The 24,537-nt window shown below is 40.7% G+C and overlaps 1 protein-coding gene across 3 annotated transcripts in view; it reads right to left on the minus strand.

The window, feature by feature from the left end:
* Positions 1–24,537, minus strand: part of LOC140344095 (LIM domain transcription factor LMO4-B) — a 91,905-nt gene that overhangs the window by 31,642 nt on the left and 35,726 nt on the right. Inside the window, exon 6 of one of the 3 annotated variants that reach the window (XR_011923483.1) lies at positions 18,804–18,879. The exons of the other annotated variants lie outside the window; for them this stretch is intronic. The gene's annotated coding sequence lies outside the window, so the exon portion shown is untranslated. The remainder of the gene's footprint in view (positions 1–18,803; positions 18,880–24,537) is intronic. 3 annotated transcript variants of the gene reach the window in all.

Below are 24,537 nucleotides of genomic sequence, written 5' to 3' on the forward strand. Positions count from 1 at the left end.
CTCCCTAGCGGTTCATTTCTTTCCGGTTTTATATGTCTAAAAGCGGTACATTGTTTTTCATGAAATTTTATTTTACAGTATAATATAATAGTATGAGTATAATAAAGTTTGAAACACAAAATCATACTGCTTTTACACATAAAAATCCAATGTATTGCATTCAATACAGTTATTTTGTATTGAATGCAATACAAATGGATTTTGAATTTCCCGCCCGGCTGGGACGTACACACGCAGCGACGTCACCAGGAACTCCCCCGGTGACTCATCAGATGCAGAAGCAGGCAGAAGAAAGGAAGAAAGAAGATGAAGATCGCGGCGCTGGATGGGGCGGGACCCCGGCAGATCAGGTAAGCGATCTTATGTTTAAATGACCCTAATGTATTTTGCTACATTTGTGGTGAATTTTCTCAGCAAAAACAGAGAATAAACATTACAGAATTTGTGAAACAAACAAATCTTGCAAATTTTGGTATTAAACTGGGGGACCAAGATAAGTATTGGGCTCCCTATATTGTAGGCTATAATTCTTAGGCATAACTCACCAATATTTAGTAAATTTAATAATAAACTTAAAAAAAAATAGTTAAACATGTAATATAACTGTACAGAAGCATGTGTAATAAATACATATAAATAATTATAAATATATTATATGAATTTTCTTTGTATTGGACTTAATACAGCTATTTTGCATGGAAAAATGGAGAGAATTGGACGGCTAGGGGGGTTAATTAAGCAATTTGTTAGAGCTCTGAACAAGGACGGTGATTGCTTCAAATACATTTGTAGATTCTTCCCTAAATTGAGTACTGAAAAATTAAAAGCAGGAATCTTTGATGAACCCCAGATTCGGAAAATGATAAATGATTCAAATTTCACAAGTTACATGACTGATACTGAAACTTCAGCCTGACACAGCTATTTTGAGGTTATCAAGAACTTCTTGGGGTAACCATAAAGCACAAGATTATGAAGAACTGGTACAAAACTTGCTCCCAAACTTTAAAAATATGGGTGCTACCATGAGCATAAAAGTACATTATCTCCATAGCCATTTGCAAAAATTTCCAGAAAACCTTGGTGATTTCAGTGAGGAACAAGGGGAGAGGTTCCATTAAGATATAAAGGTGATGGAAGAAAGGTATCAGGCCAAATGAGATAGACACATGATGGCAGACTACTGCTGGAGCCTTTAATGTGATTGATTTGATCATCAGCATAAAATGAAATCATACAAACTGAGTTTTTCAATGACTTCTTTGTGATTAGTTCTGTAAATATACTGATTTAGAATAAATTGACATTAAGTATTTCAAAAAATTAATTTTGTATATGTAGGCATATCTTTTTTAGTTTTGCTTAATTTTTTATGTTTCATTGGTTTTCTATAAGGTTATTATTGAGGTCATTATTTCAAAAACTAGAGCCAATCTAGCAAAACCAATACCATATTTGGAATATGTGCATCAAACATAACCTAAAATTACTTTAATCTGTTTGGCAAGAAAATGTTTGTTGACCACTGGTATATTATATTACTTATAATATAAAGTGACTGCCTAGGTTTAGGCACTTTAAAGGAAACCTTTCACTCTATACACATAGAATCTTCCATTGCTGTCCTCCTATTCTGAAAATGGTTCTTGGGTGAAATCGTCTAATATTTTGAGCTTATGGCTTGCAAAAAGTATGTATTCTGGGACTTTTTCTTAGCTTCCCTAACGTGTATACTTTTTTCAGTTACAGTGAAAGTATTAAAACTATAGGGTCTGAAAAACAGCAAGGTAGTTTTATATTGCCACCAATATATGCGAGCCATTGGGATTGTTAAGATATTTTATTACATAAGAGCCAGTTACACAGGAATCTAAGTTTTCATTCAGGATCAATGTACAAACTGATGAAATACTTCTATTTTCTATCTAATTTGGGTATGACTTAAAAAGCTTAAAATCACAGATCACCTGATCAGACACTTTTACCAAGGTCTTGAAAGTGCTAAGCAAGGTCTTAAAATTGTAAGTGAAGCTAAAAAGAAGTGCAAATGTATTCTACACACTCATGTTACTTGAAGTCCAATTCCACCTCTGGGTGGAATTAAACTAAATACATGGCCTAACTAGTCCTCACAGACTTACGACTTTCTAAACCATGATTGATTTCAAGTTTGAACCACGTCTAGGGTCATCAATCCACTACCTCTATGAACATTTATACTCCAGCCTGGGCTCACACAGTTTGGCACCACTCCATGAGCTGTCAAAGGATAAGAATTACCTGCCATTACGACTGAACCTGTCACAAGACTGCAGGATTTAGGGCAATGTATAATATCAATATTCAGATCCGTATAATTCCAAATATTTTTAGATGGTTCTATCAGGGATTAGGCTGTATACGAAGAAAATCTTCTTGAATGGAGGCTGATGTACATCTATATGAAAAGATGAAAAATGCACTTGTAATTTGGTGGTATGTCAGTGTATACAATGTTCTGCTGTTCTTAACCTATCTGAAAGTTTGGCATGAATGGTGAGTATCTGAATGTATACGATTCCTATAAAAGTGATTCTTCTAATTTCTTTGATAGTATATTTGCACATAGATAACAAAATTTCCATAGATTGCATGTTTGGAAACAGGAGTGCTGAGCCAGGGATGGGAAATGATGAACCTGCATCTTAGGTGCCTGTATTATCCAAATATAGATACCACACACTCAACACTACAAGAAGATTTATTACTAAAAATTCTCACACAAAACCAGATCATCATAATAGGGCAAGCACAGTAATCAGGTCAGAGAAGGAGGGTGTTGGTCTGAAACACGCTGATACTTAATCATCCCAGAACAACAGTATATTGACACATCCTAAAGCAATAACATTCTGACACCTCCACAAAATGAGCCACTAGAACGATACCACACTGGGACACCAGAACATTACCCTAACACGCACGATGCTTAGAAATATAGAACCATTACATTCCTTCCACTGTTTGCCCCCCAGCACACAAGGCCCATGGGTCCTACTATGGGGAACACAATCCTGATTAAAGCTACTTCATTAAAAGCTTTTTCAGAGGGTGGATTATACCCTGACAGCTGACTACTCCTACTACTCCTCATAGATCCCCAGACAATAAAAACATTGTGAATGTACCAGTGACAGTATATTAAAGATATATATCAACCGGGCATTCCGGGCAGGCCTGCAATGTTAGACATACATTTTAGTATTGCATTCCACATATTTCATGGGCCAATCCCTACTTGTTTTTATTTGACTGTAATAATTCAGCAAAACACACTGTGTGACTCCGAGCCGAGTTCAAGCGTCTCAAAAATCTTGTCAATAAAAAGTTGTAGAGCCAAAACCCACAAAAAAGTAAATTCTTTCTTGGTTTCTGGCAGAAGAATTATTTTTGTATTTATAGACGCTGGACTTTATGCCTGTTCAGAGGTGGTGGCATAAATTTGTGTTTATGAAACCTCTTTGGACTGAATAATAGAGCCGTTGATGAATCCCACACCAGCACTAGGAGGGGTTGTGTTCCCACAATCCTTTGCATGGTTGATCTGGTTTGATATTAATACTTAGGGTGGGTACAGGTTGCGTGGTAATGACACTTTCAAATGGTTATTCAGTCTTTTTGTTATCATCTGGACGACATTTGCCTTAGACTTTCTAGAGTTTTCAGATGTGTTATTGACTATTTATACAAAATGCGTCGTTCTGCAATAACCACACACTGGTACTTTGGATTCATCAACAATGAATGTACAGTGATTCCTATAAGTGGTATCAAATATAAAAATGTTTATATACTGTATATAACAACCAGTGGCACAGGGCAGAGTTCAGGGGGCGCGCATGTTGAGGCAGCAGAGTTACGTGAGTATGAGCGATTCAGCAAAAGGTGTTTGCTTTGAGGGACCTCTTTGCCCTCACCCGAAGAAGGATATGCGCAAATGCATTTGGAAGGGTGAGTATTTGGACATTTTTTCGCTGCTACCCATGGAACACTTTAAGTTGCAGAGGTGTTCAGGGGCAGAGGGGGGGCATCAGGAGAGTAAGCATCAGGTGTACGGGGCCATTGCTGAGGTATGATGAGCAGTTTTGCATTTTGGAGGAAGGGTTTTGGTATTGTGTGTTATGGGGGTCTCGCCCCGGGTGCCTAGGAATTTAAAGTCAGCACGGACTGGAGATAGTTGCAGAAAAGTTAGGGAAGGAGGTGAGTTTGGGAAGGATTAGGGATGGTGGCAGGTGTTAAGTTGGTCATCCATTACTTGGATGACTTTCTGTTTTTTGAGCTGCCAGATAGTTTAGTTTGTAGGGTGCTTTTGGATACCCTTCAGCATATGGCAGAGTTCTTCGGGGTCCCCTTGGCAGCGGACAAAACAAAAGGTCCTGCAACATCACTAAGATTGAGCTGGAGAGACGGTAGCAATGATGATCCAGTTGCCGCAGGACAATTTTGACAAGTTGCTGTCTTTGCAAGAGGAGGTCAGGGAGGCAAGTAGCATACAAAATATGCGCCTGAAGAAAGTAATATTTAACGAATATGTAACATTTTCATTTTTGCCCATCACATTCCAGGGGCGTACAATATCATTGCTGATGCATTTTTTTGTTTTTAGTGGGACAGGTTTTGCATGTTGGCACTAGAGGCAAAGCAACGTGATTTCCACTGCCCAGGCCTGCTGTGGCAAATTGCGTTGGGCTCCTCGGAGGTATGATTTAGAGGTCAGTGAGATCAGGAACTTGGAGCGCTAATTCCATGGGCAGGAATAAGGCTTTGTTTGAGGTGATGGGAGTGTGAGTACAATCAAGGATTATTTGTGCTTATTGTTGTTTTGGCTCGATTGTAACTTTGCCGAGGAAGTGTCCAGAGTATCGGTGAATAGGAAATTGGCGGGGATGATGTTTTGGTTTAAGAAGCTGGGAGTGCAGGATCTGACACAGGTTTTGGACACACAGCAGCTGGTGTCATTCAAGTTATTGCAGAGTTTGTTTGGGTGGGTGGAGCTGGAGTGTGAGAAGGGAGTATGAGCAAGTGTTGCTTAGGGCAACATTTGTTATGGCGGTTTTTGCGGCATTGTGGATTACTGAGTAAGTTAGTCTGTCGAATACTCCGCCTAAGGGCATTTTGGGGAGGGATGTTGTTTGTTCGCTGAAAAAGGTGAGTTTGTATTTTCTGCGGTCTAAGACTCACCAAGAGGGGAGAGGTTTTAGAGTGTCAGCAGTATGTCAGGTAAGAGCTGCTTAGAGGGCTCCTGGGGGTAGAGGGACGCTTTTTGTTGCACGCAGATACCACTTTTTTTTTTACAAGTAATTTATTTCCATGTTTAGGAATTGTTTGGGGGTTGTAGGAGTGGATCCAAATGGTTATTCCTCCCATTTCTTGCAGATTGGGGCAGCTACAGAGAAAGCAAGGTAGAATTTAGGAGAGGTAGCCATTAGACGAATTGGTCGGTGGGAGTCCTAGAGATTTCGGTTGTAAGTTCGGCTCCACTTGTTGTGACTAGGTTGGTTGGAGGTGTTGTTTGGGTAAAAGGGGGGATTGGTGGGGAGAATAGTGCTGAGGGCAAGTATTTGCTTCCTTTAATTTATATTTTATAGGTAGTCAAGCTTGTCTCGTTTAGATAGTAGGGCTATGTACTTTATTATATATATATTTTCATGCACCAGCTGTAAACCATCAATATGTTATCTATATTAGCCATCAACTCTACTTCGCATAAATATACACCACAAATCTAGGATTTGATTATATTAATTATATTTACTATGATTGTACTTGCAGCTACCTTGAGTATTATATTCACTATATCTTCATGTTGTTACATGTATCCTCAGTACCAACCTAACTCTAGAAATGTACTGTCATTCTAACATAAAAGGAAGCCCCACTATGGCTCCGACCCCTACTACAAATGTTCATGTTCACACATATGTTTCCCCTAAACCTTGTGGTAACTTATAGGTTTCGTCAGTTACCAACCTATACTTCCCTACTATTACAATCAGACATATACTCATTAATATATATCCTGGTTTAGTTTTTTGGATATTCTGCAATAATTGTTTTATTTTGATTTTGTTTCATGGATATTCTGCAATATTGTATATAAGCTTGTACATACTATTATTTTTATTGTGAAATATGCAAATTCTGATCAGCATATATTTATCATTATCATTCTGATATGCAGTATCTGTCCATGACTGTGATTTCTAAAGTCAACTGAAGAAGCCAATACAGGCGAAACACGTGGGGACATCACATCATATCACAACTGTTCAAGCATCTATATTTTAGGATCAGTAGTGTTTAGATTATCAGTCCCTTATCTGCCTTGCCCCCCCCCCCCCCCCACTGTTTTGTGGGGTGGTCCGGGACAAAAAATTGCCTGTTATTTTATTCACGTTTGATATGTTGATAGTGTATGTTATATGAAGTCATTATACATTACTTATAATACACTATTCTAAGTTGCCAAAAAAAACCCTGCTTTTTGTGTTCTTCTTCATACTTGTTGGCAGAAAGTGTGGTCTATGGACTGGACAAGGTAAGGATCAAAGTTAATAAGGAGGTGGGCTATTTTGTGGCAAGGAATGGGGGGTATTGTAGTGTGGCATCAGGAGTTGGAGGAGGAGACGTGGCATTTTTTGCGCAGGGATGGGGTGCACCTCAATGCCATAGAGACAAATATGTGGTTCCTGGACTTACAGGATGTGGTCCAGAGAGTGTAACAAGTGTGAAAGGGCCTGACTTAGGCCTGAGGTCTCCCACTTGTGCGCTGTGGTGGTTGGGGTCTTGGAAGGAAAGGGTCCTGGTCGTTTTTTTGGAAGGGGGAAACCAATTTTGTTGTGGTGTCCCATAAGTAATTAACAGTTACAGTCATTGAGGCAGTGCTGGACGGCTGGGGGCCATTGTGGTGAGATGGCTTGGATTTGAAAATCTGGTTAGGTGCGGATTTTGCCTTTCAAGACCTGAGCTTTGTTGTGTTTGCTTTGTAACGGGTATATTGTTTTTTTACAAAGAGGAAAGTACTGTTAGTATAATTTGGGGTTAAATTGTTGAATGTTTTTCATGTTATGTGAAATGTATGTATGTTGGTAAACGTTTACAAAAGATATATGCTATATATGTTATTTTGTTAATGGGTATAAAAAGGAGTTGTTTTAAGTAAATGGCTGCCTGACAGCCATTTTAAGTCCAGTGAAGTGTCAGTGTGTTTACAGGGGTAAAGTTGGGGTGAGAGGGGGGGCTGGTTAGCAGTGACAGTTAAAGGGGGTGGGAGGCGACATCTGAGCTACCCTGGTCAAGGGAGTTCCTGAGGCGGTGCTGGGCAGCTAGGGGCCATTGTGCTGTGATGCTTTGGAAATGAAAATCTGGTTTGGTGTGAACCTTTCCTTTTTGAGACTTGCAGCCTTGTTGTGTTTGGTATGAAATGGGTATGTTTTTTTTTACAAAGTACTGTTGTATAATTTGGGGTAAATTGTTATATTATATATGTTGTTTGATGTATGTATGTTGGTAAAAGATTATAAAGATTTAGGGTATATACGTTATTTTGTAAATGGTTATAATTAAAGAGGCGAGGGGTGGGGCTAGTAAGCAGTGACAAAGTTAAAGGAGGTGGGGGTGGAGTCTGAGCTACCCTAGTCATGATCTAGCATTGCTTCCTCTTTTACTATCTGCCAAGGCACATATGGTCACATTATGTACAATGGACAGATCCTGCACTGATTCCTTCTTTACCATCTGATAAAGTGCACACTGTCCATATATATAAAGTACTGATAAAGTATAAAGTCCGTATAAAGTACTGATCCAACACTGCTTCCTCCAACTATCTGAAAAGGTCTATACTTTCAATTTGTACAATTTACTGTTCCAATACTGCTTCATTCTTTACCATCTAACAAGGCATTCACTGTCTACTTGAACACAACCTAATGATCCAGCACTGCTTCCTCCTTCTCTAATTACAAGGCACACAATATTACTGTATATACATCTTACTGACTTATTCAGCATTGCTTTCTTCTCCACTCTTAAACAGGGCACACACATTCACCCTATATAAAATTTACTGATTCAGTGCTGTTTCCTCCTCTACTTTGTAACAAGGTACACACAGTGCCCCTGATTCATCAAGCAAAATCGGATTATCGGTCGCGCATTCGTATTAGCGATCCGGAATCGTGCGCGATCGCGCTATTCAACAACTGAAAAAGCTTGCGCACGGAGCCGCGCTTATCCGACAGCTTTTTACTATCCTCCTTAATCGCGCAGCTGAAATCTAATCGCTTTAATTGGCAGATTCGCGCTCCCTATTGTGAAGGCTGGAATCTGGCTGGTAGTGAGGCGGGTGTACGCGCATACTCGAGTCCGGACCGCGGTAATCCGCGATCGCTGGCCGCGCGTACTTTCGCGCTTCCAGCGAGCGCGGATTTCATTGATGAAACAGGGGCAGTGTACTGATCCAGCACTGCTTTCTTCACAACTCTCTGACAAGGCAACCACTGTCATACAACTTACAGCTCCAGCACAGCTTCCTCCATTCACTGATAAGACATGGAACATACCTATTTTTAGTACCTATGTAATCTATGTTCTTGTACATTGTGAGCTTTCACCCACTGTGCCCTAAAATTGCTGTTTTTGATATACAATTGTATGCCATTTTTATAATAAACAATTGTCTATTGTATCTACTGTATTACTCACAATTGATGACGTGACATGTGTAAAACTTTCGTAGAAGGATAGAGACATTACTTCCGGTGCCATGTCACATGACTAATGCCAAGACAATGTTTGGTTGTATAAAGATAAATATTGCTGGTTTTCACTCAGCAGTGCAGCTGTGACAGATGATTCAACAAACCTGGCAATCAAAACACAGAGGCCATCTTCAGCCGTGTTAGGCATTACTTTGAACCTCATAAACTATTGCCAATGATATCCTGGAATCATCTCAGTTATTGGTCTTATAGAGCCATCGCTGAACCGCGCATCTCAGAATTCCATCATCGCCTGGCTTTTCATTATGTTAATCTTGCTTTTAACCTCCTTCTGCACCACTAGAAATGAACTTTGCAGACCAATAGGCCAACTGCAGCATATCAAGTTACTCTGCAAGTTCTACAGTTATTTCTCAATGAGTTCAACTGTTCAGAATTGCAGATGATGATTTGTTGGTCTGGAATCCTGGAGGACCACAGGTTATCCAACCCCAAAATTCCAAAGCCAGAACGGCTGAGGTAAAAAAAATAAATCTGCTGTATACATTACAAGAATTGTTAGCAAACTTTATTGTCAACTGTTACTTGCTTCTGTTTTGTAGGTACTGATTTAGGCCTTTCTGACGTGAGATGGTCTCTCTCTCTCTCCCTCTTTCTCTCCCTCTTTCGCTCTCTCTCTCGGACCGATCGACAGCCCTGTGGGCTTGAATGTAAGTGTATTTTTTTTGTTTTGGGGGACTTGTGAGTTTAGTTCCTCTTTAAGCAGACAACTAAGCATGAAACTTCTACTTCTGGTGATGTCAATAACTTGAGTTCAAACTCTTTATTGACTTTGAGTCAGTCAGCTAAGTAGGGAAATGAAAATCCTGGGTAGTCCAAACAAAAGGAAAGTGCTAGCATTATCTGAACATGTTTAGAGGGTTTCCATTAAACTGTGAGAAGATTACTTCTGAGAAGTTTCATACTCTCCCTTTGTCTTTTTACTTTTTGTCCCTAGGACGGAAATTTCTGTTTGGCTTTCTCTAACGAATCAATACTAGAATTATTTCATCCTTTTCCAGTCTTTGCGTTATTTGTTTCGTATTACAAATATCTGCATTTTCAGATCAAATTGCTTGAGCTTTGGAATTTATTTTAGCATAGAGCTGGGGTTGAAATGCATAAAGGGGGAAAATGTGAATGCTAGAAGGGTGAAGGCTTGTGGACCTATTATACAAAGCTACTTTGAATTCCAACCAACCCCTACTAACAGGCACCATTATCACATTTCCAGCTACAGCATAGATAGGGATTAGCCAGTCACTGAATGAGAGAGATGCCATCGTGTCACTTATTAATTCTGCACATACAGTCCTGAATTTGTGAAGTGTTGCAGCAGATCCGAGTGCTGCATCAAGTCTTGATAAACCCTTCGCTAATTGCAGAAATGTTCCTCATTTTACTCTTTTTTTATATCCCTTGCCTTGTCAGACAGGTAGATACCCCTAAGAAGATCAAGGGGGATTTAATTAAAAGCTGCAGCCAAAACTTTATCCTGTTTTGGATGGTGCAGTGAAAGGGTCTGCCTAGGCAATGTGACTATAGGTGTAATCCCACTCGATTCAGATAGAGGCACTTGGCCTTATTTTATATTATCCAGCAAAGAGAACAGAGATCGGCACAGTAGTGACAATACTAAGGCCAGGTATACACGTGTAAGTTTTCACGTCCGATAATCGGCTCAGGGCTGATATCAGACGAGAATCTTGCAGAAAATATGTGTACAGCCCTCGTCATCTATCATCTGAACGAGTGCCCTGGCGGATCCACAGATAATGGACGACGAATGATCATAATGGAAGTGAAGGGGAAGAGAGCGCAGCGGGATGCCACTCCATTGTTCTCCTCCTCCCCTCTCCATAGAGCAGAACGGTGCTGTATGTACAGGGCTTGTTCATGCATCGTGCAGTCGTGAAAGATCCTTTCCAATAACAATTATTACACATGTGTACATAGCCTAAATCTCACCACATTTTCTTTGAGATCAGCACTCAGAGACAGCTGTGTCTGTGATCTCTCCTGCTGATATGCAACTATGAAGGCATAAACACGCCTCACATAGAACGATATGCACTGCTACTTTTCAGAAGAAATTGAACATTTAAACATGAACATTTCTCATTTTTTTCCTATTTTTATTTTTTACTTTTTGAATTAAGTTCCAATCTAAATACACACATGTAGGACCATGTGCTTCAGAGTATGTAAAAACTCAATGGTTCCCGTGATCTGCCACCTTAGTATCTCTCTATATTGGGCCTACAAAAAATGTATGCAGTATTGGGGCAAAGGGGCAAGAATGTGCAATGGGTGCTGGATTGGTATATGAGTGCAGGAACCCTGCACGTGTAAGCATGGTAAGCAGTAGTAATCACCTGAGAAAACACATCACAAGCCAGTGGATTCTTCCCTGAACATGCTAAGCCAAGAAAGTTCAGACAAGGCATCCAGACCCACCAACTTCCCTTATCTTAACAAAGCCTGATCCCAGCAGTTCTCAGCATATACACAGGATTCTTTCATTGTAGCACCTTTCTGCTAGCTCCATTCCCCATGTTGTTTTACAGTCCTGCCAAAATACTTGAGATAGGAGATCACTGATGTCTGCCTGTACAGTCTAGCCAGTGCTCTGGTGTAAACTGTCTAGGTGAGGACTTGTCTGTGGCGGCATTAGATACTTGTGTTGTAGGGTTTCCACTGGAGATCACTCCTATAAATACATTTATTCCCATATGGTGGGATATTACAAACCCAGAAATTATGATGACACTTTTTTACCCGTAGTTAAAGGAAAGGTGTCTTGTATTGCCAGTAAGACGATATCTGGAGTTCTTATTCAGGACGTGTCTTAATGGAAAATTTGATTTAAGTCCCTACCATAGCCCCGTACTACAGATTTCAGTTCTGCTGACAAACTACTCACCACAGCCTACATTGGCTGCCATGGTTTGCAGCCATATTTAAAGCTGACATTTCACAACATATTACGGGTCACAGAGACTACCATCTGATCAGTATAGGAGGGATGAATAGACTGTCGGGGAGTTTAGCAATAACTATCTAACAGATAAAATTATCCTTTTAAAGCTTATACCCATCCATGTTTATATGTAATGTGTCCTTCCACTCCATTAGTGTATTAAAAAAAGGAATAAGTGTTAAAACTGTATATTACCCATAAAAGGCAAAGACTAGCCACCACCATCATAGCCTACTTTTTATAACTACTTGGAGGAGATATCATCCACGCAAGAGCACATGGTTGGCCATGAGTCAACTGACTCATAGACTTACATCCTGAGGAAGAGAGGTAAAGTAATATTCAATCAATAATGGAAACTGGTTCCATTTAGATTACATGATGGTCTGAAGTTGAATCATGGGGGTGCGGAGTTAACATAGCTTTGTATCTTGGAAGGCGCAGTACAGGTGTAAGTAATACGTTGGGGCCCTCACCATCAGCCTTCTGCTAAAGTGCCCCAAATTGATTTTTGCAGTGTTTTCTAAGCCAGGTGAGATGAAGCTAGCCTGAGCATCTGTAGCCCAGGGTATGGATAACTCCAATCTTTTTCTTACAGTAGTAGGTGTGGAAGTTAACCATAACTGAGTTAAGGATGTTTGTGGCCAATCATTATTGAGTTTGTTGGATTGTCTGTGCTGGAAAGGTGATAAATGTTTGGAAGTGACCTTCCTGAGAGTTTTTTTTCTTAGCTTTCCCAAGGCAGGCCCTGCCATCTTTTATGTATAATATGTCTTTATTGATGTTTCAACAACATACAAACAAACTAACAAAGTAACAAAGAACATAATTTAGGAATAGACAATCAAAAAAAGTGTGTGTGTGGGGAATCAAGATAAAAGTAATGACAGGAAATAATAGTATTAATTAGTACCATACACTTATTAAAACACCATTTAACATAGAAAGCGGTAAATCACATGGCTAGTTAGGATATACAAATTCTGCTGTCGATTATACCTAAAAGTTGTTGCAGACTCAGGATGCAGTAAATTAATTCAGGTACACACAGTCACCATATTGAAATGGAAAGGGAACACAGTCTTATAAGAAACATTCTACATGTCTTGTCACTGGAGGTATGCTTGGACATCAGGAAACAGTCTAAACATTTCCCACATATCCCATTCTATGTTAGGGCGTGGCTCATTCTCTTCCTAGAGTATTTGGCTTTCGAAGCTTGCTACATTCCACCATCGTAGGGCTCTCGGAGGAACCCTAATGTTGAGCAATAATCCTCTGTCCTGCCACTATAAAGTAGCACAGAAGACCACTTTTAATAGCTTTATTAGAGCCAGGAAGAATAGCGAGCAAAGTAATGTGTGGACTTAGGGATAGGTCCTCATCCATGATCTTATTGTAAACTGCAAATATCTTATTCCACAGTGTAGCAACAGACGGGCAAGAACTTCATATATGCAACAAAGAGCCAGGGTCATGTCCACATCTCCAGCAAAGTGGGGAGTATGCGGGGTTAAATCTATGTATGGATATTGGACATTTGTACCATCTGCTAAGGATATTGGAACTTCTTTCTTGGTCTCTAGCTGATCTAAGTAATTTATGTGCATATGTACAAGACTTTTGTTTATCTCAGCAGGGTCTAACCTACATCCTTATTCACGTTTCCAGTATTTAAAAAAGTGGGGCCTGGTGGTCCGGAGTTCTGTTAAGAGAATCTCATATATGGATACTATGCAATGAGTCACTCTATCATTTTGCAAAATAAGAGCTTCAAAAGTCGTTAAAGGTATAGAAATGTTGGTTAATGGGCGCTGAGTTTGGAGAAAATCTTGCAATTGGAAATACGCCAACCAAGTACTTCCATCTTGGTGTCCATGCACCCATAAGTCCTGCATGGAAGGGATATTCCTCCTGATAAGGATCTGGCTTATTCTAGGATGGTCACTGATATTCCAAATCAAAAATTTAGACACTTCTAGAGATGGGGTAAACTCCAGATTTTAAAAAAACGGAGAGAGTGGCCTGGGTCTAAAGGAAAGGACCCCTTGCTTCAGCAGATCGTCCCACACCAACAGAGTCTGACATACAGTAGGTGGTGTGAGGGGGAGTGGGGTCTAAGTTGTGGCTGTATCCAGGCGGTTAAATGTAAAGGGCCTGAAAACAATAATTCATCAATAGTTACCCAAGCTTTTTGCTTCTTGTGAGTCCAGTCTAGTATTCTATGCACCGCAGCTTGGTAATACATTTTAAAATCAGGGACGGCTGGACCTGTAAGTTTTTTCCTAGAAAGGATTAATCGATTTATACAGGTTTTTTTCCTATGCCAAATAAAGGAGTATATCAAATGATGTAAACGCGAAAAGAAATAATTAGGAGGGGAAAATGCAAGCATGGGGAAGAAGTACAAGAGCTTAGGCAGAATGTCCATTTTAACCACATTCACTCTCCCCAGCCATGAAACTTGTAAGTGAGTGTATGAGCGTAAAGCAGAATCTATAGTCCTCAACAAAGGTTTTTAGTTCAATTCAGCAGTGTCAGAAAGATTAGACAGAATGGTGACCCCTAGATATTTAATGGCTTGAGTTTGCCAGGAAAATTGCTTTTGAAAACAGACACCTTTGCAGGTGGTACTGATACATTTAAGGCCTCTGTTTTATCGTAATTACCCTTAAAGTTACTTAGCATACCAAACCTTTCCATTTCTTTCATAATCACTGGTATAGAGGTATGAGGGGATGTAACATCTGTAAAGATAGAAAGTTTGTATTGGTTCTCTACAATTTTCACACCTTTAATATCTGGGTTATTCCTTATAGCATTAGCTAGGTGTTCCATAACCAAAATATATAGCAGGGGGGACAAAGGGCACCCCATGCCTGGTACAATTACGAATTTGCAAAGGCCCTGGCAGGATACCATTTGCACGAATTCTGGTGGTTGGGCCAGTGTATAGAGCTTGTATGCGACCTAGCATATTTGGACCCAGTCCTATTTGTTTCAAGGTTTCCTGAAGAAAGACCCAGTGTATCCGGTTGAAAGCTTTTTCGGCATCAAGGATTGCGGATTTTTCAACCCAGTTTATCAAAGAGACTACTTTTAGGGTATTGTCTTGTGTTTCCCGTCCAAGCACAAAACCTGCCTGGTTAAAATGGATAAGGTGAGGCAGTAAGGCTTTCAGTCGGTTGGCCAATAACTTGGAATAGATCCGGATATCCAGGTTAGTTAATGAAATTGGTTAGTAGTTACTACATATGGTATAATCCCTACCTGGTTTGGGTATCACTATTATGTGAGCCTCTAAGGATTGGATGGGGAACACAGAGGTGGCCGACACAGCGTTAAATACAGAAAGTAAAAATGGTGAGATTAGTTCCTGGAACATCTTGTAAACCTAGAAGTGAACCCGTCAGGACCCGAACTCTTACCAGGTACTAAAGAAGAGATACATGCTTGTAATTCCACTTCCGTAAAAGGGCTGTCTAATTGGGATTTAATTTCTGCAGGTAAAGTTGGTAGTGCTGTGTCAGAGACATAGTCATGTACCTTGGACCGAAAGAGATCCGCAATATCAGCAAATTTCCCTTTCAGATTGTATAAATCTGAATGAAATTCCTGCGGGTTGAAGGTTTTCTGTCCAGATCTCTGATGTATACAGGGCACTGTGATACTATTAACTCTAGGGTGTAATGCCCCAGCTAGTAACTTCCCTGGTTTGTCACCCTGGTGTTAAAATAATTTACAGTTTATATCTCTCAGCTTAAGTGAGAATTCATCCAGGAGCAATCTTAATTGTTACTTTTTCTGGGACAAGGATAGCAGGAGCCCTGTGTTGGGTTTCTGTTTATGGGCTTTTTCCAAAGAATCAATATCTGCCAACAGACCTTTGATAGTGGCGGATTTGTGTTTTTTAAGCCTAGCTGCATGGTTGATCAGATGGGCTTGCAGTACACATTTAAGTGCCTCCCATTTAATAGGTAAGGGCGTATCATCTGTGGCATGGTCTGATAGAAAATGTTTGATAATATTGGGGAGCTCTTGCACACACTGTGGGTCAAACAGCAGATTGTCATTTAACTTCCATATAAAGGAAGATTTTGGTACCTCTGTGACCCCAGAGATAAAAAAACGGTGCATGATCTGACCAGATGAGGTTCCCTATAGAAGCTTTGTGTGGGGTCACCAAGATATGTTGGGATAATAAAAACATATCTAAGTGATGATACGTATTATGTGCCGGGGAGAAAAAAGAATAGTCTATCATTGAAATGGGTAACTCTCCACATTTCAACTAGGGAAAACTGGTTGAGAGCCTGCTTAAATTTTGTCAGCCTGGATCTCTAATACGGGCCAGTTCCTGAAGAGGAGTCCATGGAGGGTTCTAGTACAAAGTTGAAGTCTCCTCCAATAATAACCTGACCTTCTCTAAAACACATCAGTTTGTACAATACATCAATGCCATATTGGATCGGGCCATGATTAGGAAGATACAGATTTGCTAGGGTGTATATTTTTCCATAGAGCCCTATTTTTAAAAATAAAAATCTACCCATCGGACCGGATTGTTGATTTGGACGTAGGGTTGGTGCTGTGAAACCAGTGCAGGAAATATCTGTTGCGGGACTGAGGTATATGACCTGATCGGTAGTGGGTTTCTTGAAAGAAGAGGATCCCCACCTTTTGTTTGTGCAATGCAAGTACTTGGGTCTGTTTATTGAGGACATTAAAGCCTCCCACATTATAAGTGCAGAACTTTAGACTGGTCATCCTATAGAATGGTACTTTTTAGTTTGAATGCTTCAACAGAGTATAATACTACTCAAAGCAGGTGAAGGCAAGGAAGGGGGAGGGACTGAAAGGTAGGACAAAGAAAGGGGAAACACTCAAGAACAGGGACAAAACAAAAAGGGAAAAGGAGAAAAGTAAAAGGCAAGTAAGACAGTTACTTGCTAGGCCCCTAGCTTAAGGAACCTGACTTATAAAAGTAGGGAAAAACCCTATAAACTTAGGAACCCTACGTGGCGGCGTGGAGGGCTATAAACCTGTATCAACATGAGATGCCTCCACACAGAGGCACTGTTACATTAAACAAAAATGAACAACTCTTCTTTGAACAAAAAAGTACAGTATGAAAATTTTCAGATAGACAGCTAACATAAATAGGCCTGCATATAGACATAAATTGAAACCTGGGATATGATCCAATGTCCATACGATGTCGCAGCTTCAATCAAATAGTCAAACCAAAAGGTCTTCCTTTTTGTAGGGAGTGAGTAAAAAATAAAAAATAAATGTTGGAACATATACTAGGAACATTCACAGCAGTAGGCAATCCGGGTCACCTCTTAGGACGTAGACTTGGAGGGCAACATGATTCCAATCATCTTTTTCCAAAAAGAGATTATTCAGTAGAAAACATTGGAAGAAGAAGCCAATATGAAAAACATAATTTTTAATGTATGTACAGCATCGTTCATGCATCGTGCAGTCTTTTCTCGTTGGAAAGGATCGTGAAAGATCCTTTCCAACGAGAAAAATTGCAGGTGTGTACACAGCTTAAAGCTGCGTACACACTGCCAATTTTTGTCGTTGGAAAGGATCTTTCACGATCCTTTCCAACGACAAGGGAGTGCACGATGCATGAACGGTGCTGTACATACAGCACCGTTCATGCTCTATGGAGAGGGGAGGGGGAGAGCGACGGAGCGGCACCCTGCTGCGCGCTCTCCCCTTCACTTTCATTACGATCGGCTGTCGTCCATCGTCCGTGGATCCGGCAGGTCGGTCGTCCGGACGATGGACGACACCGACTGTACACACGGCAGATTTTCGCCCGATAATTGGCCGATGCCGATTATCGGGCGATAAAAATCTGACGTGTGTACGTAGCTTAAATCAGATCTGGTAGGCAGTGAGCAGAGAAATGCCCTTATTTCTTTTAAAGCTGAGGGGGATTCTTTCTCACCCCTAGATATGGGCAAGGAAGGAGACTCTGAATCATCCATGAAGTGCGGAGATAGCTGTGAGGTAGTGGAACCGCATGGTGCGTCCGCCATCCTGTCCTTCCCTCCCGGATCTTCAGTGACTGGCGGTGTTTGAGGAAAAAAAACAGCAATATCACTGTTAGCGGTTCCCCGCTGCCTGCGTTGTGTAGTAGGAGGAATCCCCTTCTTATTGTGCCCAGTCTTCGGTGTCTTCGTCAGCATTGAGGAGAAATAGCCTGAGGAAAAAGCACTCTGTGTGGAGCTCTGATTCTCACGTCTCTACCCAGCCATGCGCAAGCCACGCCCCTCGCCTGAACTTGTTTTTAGCCCAGACAGAAGGCTGTCCCCTGAATCCTTCTAGATACTGCCCCTGCACCTATTGACATGATAAGAATCAGTTCTGCATGAGAGATTGATCAGGAGCAACTGGAAGAGAAGATTGCTGTGATTCTTCTTTTAGTTAAACTAAGACAGAGTTAGTTTCTTTATGAAAAAGACAACTGCACACCAGGAACCCACAACATCTATAGTAGCAGTTCCTCTGGGGTTGGCTTACATTAACATTATACATGCCACTGCAGTCCTTCACTAATGTAAGTCTAGATGTTCTTTTTGAACTTATTGTGGATATGCCTGTGCCTCAGTGTCAGACAAGAATTGCAGCAGAGCCTAGTGCTCAAACAACTCTCATTACTCTCTGCATGTCTATGACTGTCCTAAATGAGACAAAAAGGTTGGCAAACAAACCCCAGCTTCAACATGAAAGGATTAAAATTTCTGTCAGGTTGTTAAACTAAAGCTGATTGGGGTCACTGGAACAGGAAGGCACAGAAAACAATTCAATTCTCAGAGGGCTCTAACCTTGCCATGGATCCTAATAGAAAAATAATTTGCGGTCTGTCCCTATTGAACAGATTTCCCTTCGCTTCCTGACGTTTTTACCAGCTCTCGCTGGTGCAGGTGCAGCCCTATTGGAAATTTACAGGTGAAGTACTTTTAAGGGAGTGTGTATCTGTTGGAAAATTTGCACAGACATACCTGTTTATCAGCACCAAGGACTTTAGTTTTCTCTGCTGCAGATGAGTCACATTTATAGGTATTCACTTCCTCCAGCCTGTTATTGGACAGTAAAGGAGAAGCAGCAGATTGTTAAATTCGTTCCCCAATGTGATCTCTGATGCAAGGACTGCTAGGCTGATAATAAGTCAAATTCTTGTAATTACACTGTATGCATTAAAAACAATAAATATAAAGATATGTTAACTATTACAGAACTGCATTAATTTGTGTGTTTTTTTTGTATCTGCTGGGATTTTAACATTGTACATTTAACAAGGTACATTATTTAATGCCATTGCTGACTGAATTATTACATTATACATTTGGATAAAAAAAATTTAAAAATTCCTGGAGTTTCCATAGGATAGCTGCTAAAGTGGTGTAGGGTGTGTTCTCCTTCCCCTCACTATATGGATATATATTAAGTTTTCTTCAAGGTGAGCCACCTCTAAATAATATTCAACATGTAAACCTCTCCACACGTTTACATAGCTGTTAAAGTAATTAGAGTTTTGTATCACTAGAAGAGTCAATTTCAACATGGGGATTACAGTTGGTTTTGTTATGAGGCCCTATCAGGCATATTTTTTTTATTTATTTATTTTAAAGTTGTATTATCACTGCCCTGGACTTGTGATAGTGGAATAAACAATGGTTCTTTGGTTCCCCTGCTCTGTGTGCCAGATAACGGCAGCAGTGGAATCACTTCATGACGCATGGCAGTCCCTTCAGGGTACAATGGACAGACAGAAGATATCAAAAGCAACTGGGCTGCAATCTTTTGGAGGAACCCAGCCCCAGACATCCTGCTTTTCCAGGCTGCGAGGTAACGCCAGGGGAAGTCGATAAGTAAGAGATAGTATTCATCCGTGCCTCATGTCCAATATAGAATAATAGCAGTGACTGTTACATATCCGGTTACATAAAACTAAATTAACCATTGATACAACCCTAAAGCATAACACAAACAAAATGAGGGAGCAGACTCTAATGAAATGTATTTAGGACAAAGTGTGTATTGGCATTCACAGTGATGGAAGAATTTTCATAGTGCCTTTTCTGGTGCTGCTTTCCTTGAAGTTTTTAAGGCAGCCTTGTTCAACATTTGTATGCATAGAGAACCCTGTAAAAAAAATTTCAGGTCTTGAGGAACCCTTGAAATATTTTTCCTGGTGGGTCAGTGGGAAAAGACTTTTAAGTTTTTGATGAGTATAAAGAATGTCCCCCTACACTGGTGGCTGGAATGCCACTCTAAATTCAAGTAAAAACAGTCTTGGTAGGCTCTATCAAGTGGTGTTGGCCCCAGACCTGTTCTGGCATCATCCACAGTTTGAGGAACCTTGGTCTACAATGGCTGTTTTAAAGTGTCACACCGTATTCTGAATAAATGATAATTAGCCTTTTACACTCACAGTACTCACAGTACAGGTTTCCTACTAATTACAAAAAAACTGTTTCTTGGGATTCCATTGAACTTTATTTCTTCATGTTTGACCTCATTAGTAGTGTTAGTCGAATAGCTCAGTGTTTGATTCGGTGGCTAATCAATTGAATAGCCTGATATTTTTTTGGGTGATTGAACACCGAATTCGAACACCATTAAAGTCTATAGGGGGGAGGGGGATTCGGGTTATTATTCCGGAGTCTGTAGAACTGCAAGAGTAATCAGGGGAGAGTAAACTGCAAGAGCTCCCCTGATTGCTCTTGCAGCCCTAGCATAACTATAGTATGTGTTCTTGGATAGAGATTCTCTGAATGAGATAGAGATGAGATAGAGATGAGAGTTCATCTGGAGTTCGCCTGAAGTCACAGCTGATTGGAAGCACTTGCATGCCTCCAATCAGCTGTGACATTTCCCACGGTCACTAGGCTGTACTTATTAATGAGAAGTACAGCTCGGTAACTGTGAAAACTGAATTTAGATGAACTCTCAATGGAGAAACTCCATTAAGAGTTCGCCTGCAGTCACAACTGATTAGAAGCACTCGCGTGCCTCTAATCAGCTGTGATCGCAAGTTCCCGCGCTCCCCGAGCTGTACTTATCAGCCCGGTAACCGTGGGAACTGAACTCAGATGAACTCTCAATAGAGAAACCCCATTGAGAGTTCATCTCGAGTCACAGCTGATTGGAAGCACTCGCGTGCCTCCAATCAGCTGTGACCGTAGGTTCCCAGGCTTCCCAGGATGTACTTATCATTGATGACTGTGGGAACTGAACTCAGATGAGAGTGATTGGCTGAGGAAAGGTAAACCCTGATGACATCTCAAGCGTCATCAGGATTTTCCTTTCCTCAGCCAATCACAGAGCACTAGAGGTGAATAAATGGGGAGACTTGGCCTCTTTTAACCTCTAGTGCCCGGGGATCCCCCACTGACAGGAGGATTCCCACGGCTGTGCTCAGAATGAATGCAGCCATGGAAATCATCCTCTCATTGTGGGATAACCTTTTTACACATAATTTTACACATGAATTTGCGAAGTCAAATCCCCTGTTTTTCAGGTCCGGTCTATCCAAATCGAACAGCCATATTCGAGTCGAACAGCAAGGACAGCCTGAATTTCAACACCAACACTACTCACTAGTGAGTGTTTCCTTTACCTCCTGTCCCTGTGACACCCATATAACAAATTAGGCAGTGGCTGTGACCCAAAACATTGTCAGCAATTTTATATTCCATTTCTCATGCCACCAAAGTAATGATTTTTTTATGTCTCCACTGGAGAGATTTCCAGATTGGCTCTCCACTGTATGAGGGTAGGGATCATAAAGCAATTAAAACGAGGACAGAATGCTCAATCCCCTTTCCAGCTCTATCCAAAATGAAATAAAATGGTTTGGCTGGGGTTGGGCCTTAATTGGAGCCAAGGTATTCTTTCACAAAAAAAATAATTTATTCATGATTGAGTGAACATACCCTTATGTTTTGTACAGTTCTGGTGGTGTTTGTCAAACTGCAAGTACAAAATGGCTTCCCTTACCTCATCTTGACAGAACTGTAACAATGTATCAATTTCTGAGCTTTGGTTCTGAGTGCATTAGGAAAAGAAATTGTGTTTTAGTCACAGTTTATTGTTAGAACATCTCAACCAGATTTTTTTCAGTTGCCTTTGAAAATGAGCTTTTAATAAAACAGTATATTTGAGCTGACAAGTCTGCAATTTGCATATCTGATTAGAAGCTGGCATTTTGCTCTAGTCCATCCTTTGAAGCGTGTCAATTTAACCCATGCAGATCAAGAGCTGAAGCCTAGATTAAGGATGTGTGCGCACAGTGAGTTTTCTCTGTAGGGCTGCATGCCAAGGCTTAATCTTCAATTTACTGGGAAACATTTCCCTATGTGTGATTGGAATTGATACCCAAAGGGTAAGAGCACATGGGCAAGTTTTAGTAGCTTAGTTATGCTACTAAATTTACCATTAGATAAACTATATGTAAACATAATCACTCGCTTCTCGGCCTTTTGGCTAAAATCAAGTGTAGTACCTAATCCTTCCAGTGTGCAGGAGAGGAACGGTGCTGTATTCCTGGCAAGAATGCAGTGGATTAGTACGCCTGCTAGGATGGACAGCTAGATGGTGATGCTCTGTAAGGGGCAGCCCTATGCTTATTCCTCTGGTTATCCCTCCACCAGGGAGAGGCATGGGGCCTGCCCTGATAAGGAGCTCCCAAATAGTGGTCTGTCCCACTGGTTGGAGCGGGGAAGCCTTGGTCTGGCTATCAGGTCTTGAGAGGGGGCTGAATCTTGCTTAGTGTCGTCCCACTGGAGTGGTGAACCAGGAGTACCTTAATATCACTTTGGGCGTGGTGAACCCACTGTTTATTTAATGTACACAGGCACGTAACATTGCTAATTTAGCACTTGCTTTCATTCTGCATTAGCTGCGGCTAGTGCAGATGGGCAATTTTTTATCCTTGCCAAGTGTGTTATGCAGTAAGCACTTATTTTTTATGTATTTTTCTGTTGTCACTTGTCACTGGTGTGGTAGTTGTGTGCCCTTTTTTGATGGACGGTGCTATTCCCTTATGGGCTAGCCCTGAAGTCTTGGGGAGTGCTTTGGTCTTATGGTCAGGCACTCTCCCTTACTGGGAGTCTCTCTTCAGGAGAGCTCCCAGCCTAGTATCAGTTGGGACTGCTTATGCAGTCCCATAGAGAAAAAGACCCCGTCTGACTTTGGTCAGACGGGCTAGAAGGTCCACTCCAGCTTTGGCTGGGTGGCCTTAGTACCCAGCCCCCGTCAGGGGCCTTGCTCTGGGTTGTCTGGGGAAATTGGGTGGCCCTTCCACTTTAGAGGTGGGATCACAAATAGTACCCAAGTGCACGGTTTTTGTGTGGTGTTTTTGCACGTACACTTTTTTTCCGAGCACAGGGTTTTTGTTTAGAGGATCACGTTACGTGAGTTTTGTTAAAAAAACAAAAAATATGTAAACATAATCACAAAATATATTCTTTAACATGTTCATGTAATACCAAAGTCATTTTCAATCTATTGAAATCTACAGCTTTCATCCAAATGGCATGTGGTGATTCACTTAAGTCCTGTTTAGGCACCTTTGGCAGTTGACAACTCTCTGTCCCTGCATGCCAATTGTTCTCCTGCACTGTCACCGAATAGGATCACCAAATGGCCCATACTTAAAATTCACTAATTGTAACACTACAGAAAGCTGTCAGAGATGACCGCATACATACTACAAGAGATGATAAGGGACTGGGGACAAGCTATAGACATTGTTGCAGTCTGGGGACAAGCTATAGAAGTTGTCGTAGACTGGGGACAAGCTATGGATTTTGTTGCAGATCGGGGACAAGCTATAGAAGTTGTTGGAGACTGGGGACAAGCTATAGACATTGTTGCGGACTGGGAAAAATCTATTAATGTTTTCGCAGACTAGGGATAAGCTATAGACAGTTGTTGCAGACTGGGGTAATTCCAAAGACTGGAGACATATTACATGAGAAATGAAGGATTCTATATCTCTGCTCTCCCCCCCCCCCCCCCCCCCCCCCCCCCCCAACAAAAAAAAAAAAACCACACAAAAAAAAAAAGGAAAAGGCAAAGCCACAAAGCCGTTCACTGAAATAGATTATGCATTAAATAGAAGATATGCAGATTCCCCTATAATTAGAGGAACAGAGGTGCCAAAGGAATGCAGGTTTATCCCCAAGAGCTTAGATGCAACAAAGAATGACAATATATTAAAAAAAATAATATACCATAAAAAACTATTGAAATTGTATAAAATGCATGTGTGTTGTCCAGTTAAGGTTTAGATCTTCTTTTAATTGTTACAAATAGTGATTGACTGCTACACAAGGTGCAATGTTCCATATCACTGCAATATGCTCCATACAGTTTGTGTGGCACCACTACATACCATACAGAGTAATTTGATATTTGTACATCAAATAATCAGTACTTCTAGTAATTTATTCTAGCACAGGAACTTTGTAATAGCAGGTATACTATTACTATTGCTTTCCTTTTGTTTTGAGAGTAGTATTTCTAAACCATTGGACCCCTCTGGAATAGGCTAGACAAGTAGCTTTCGGTAGCATCTTGTAGCAATCACAGCATTGGGAAATCAGGTTATGGAGCAAGCTCCACAAATAGCATGTATTAGAATCTTGTAGTAATCCATCAATGTGAAATAAAACATACTGACATCATTACATTCCCTTACTGCTGGATTGCCTGATTTTGTTGTACTCA

This window comes from Pyxicephalus adspersus, chromosome Z (assembly GCF_032062135.1).
Source record: "Pyxicephalus adspersus chromosome Z, UCB_Pads_2.0, whole genome shotgun sequence".
In the NCBI taxonomy this organism is placed as follows: Eukaryota; Metazoa; Chordata; class Amphibia; order Anura; family Pyxicephalidae; genus Pyxicephalus; species Pyxicephalus adspersus.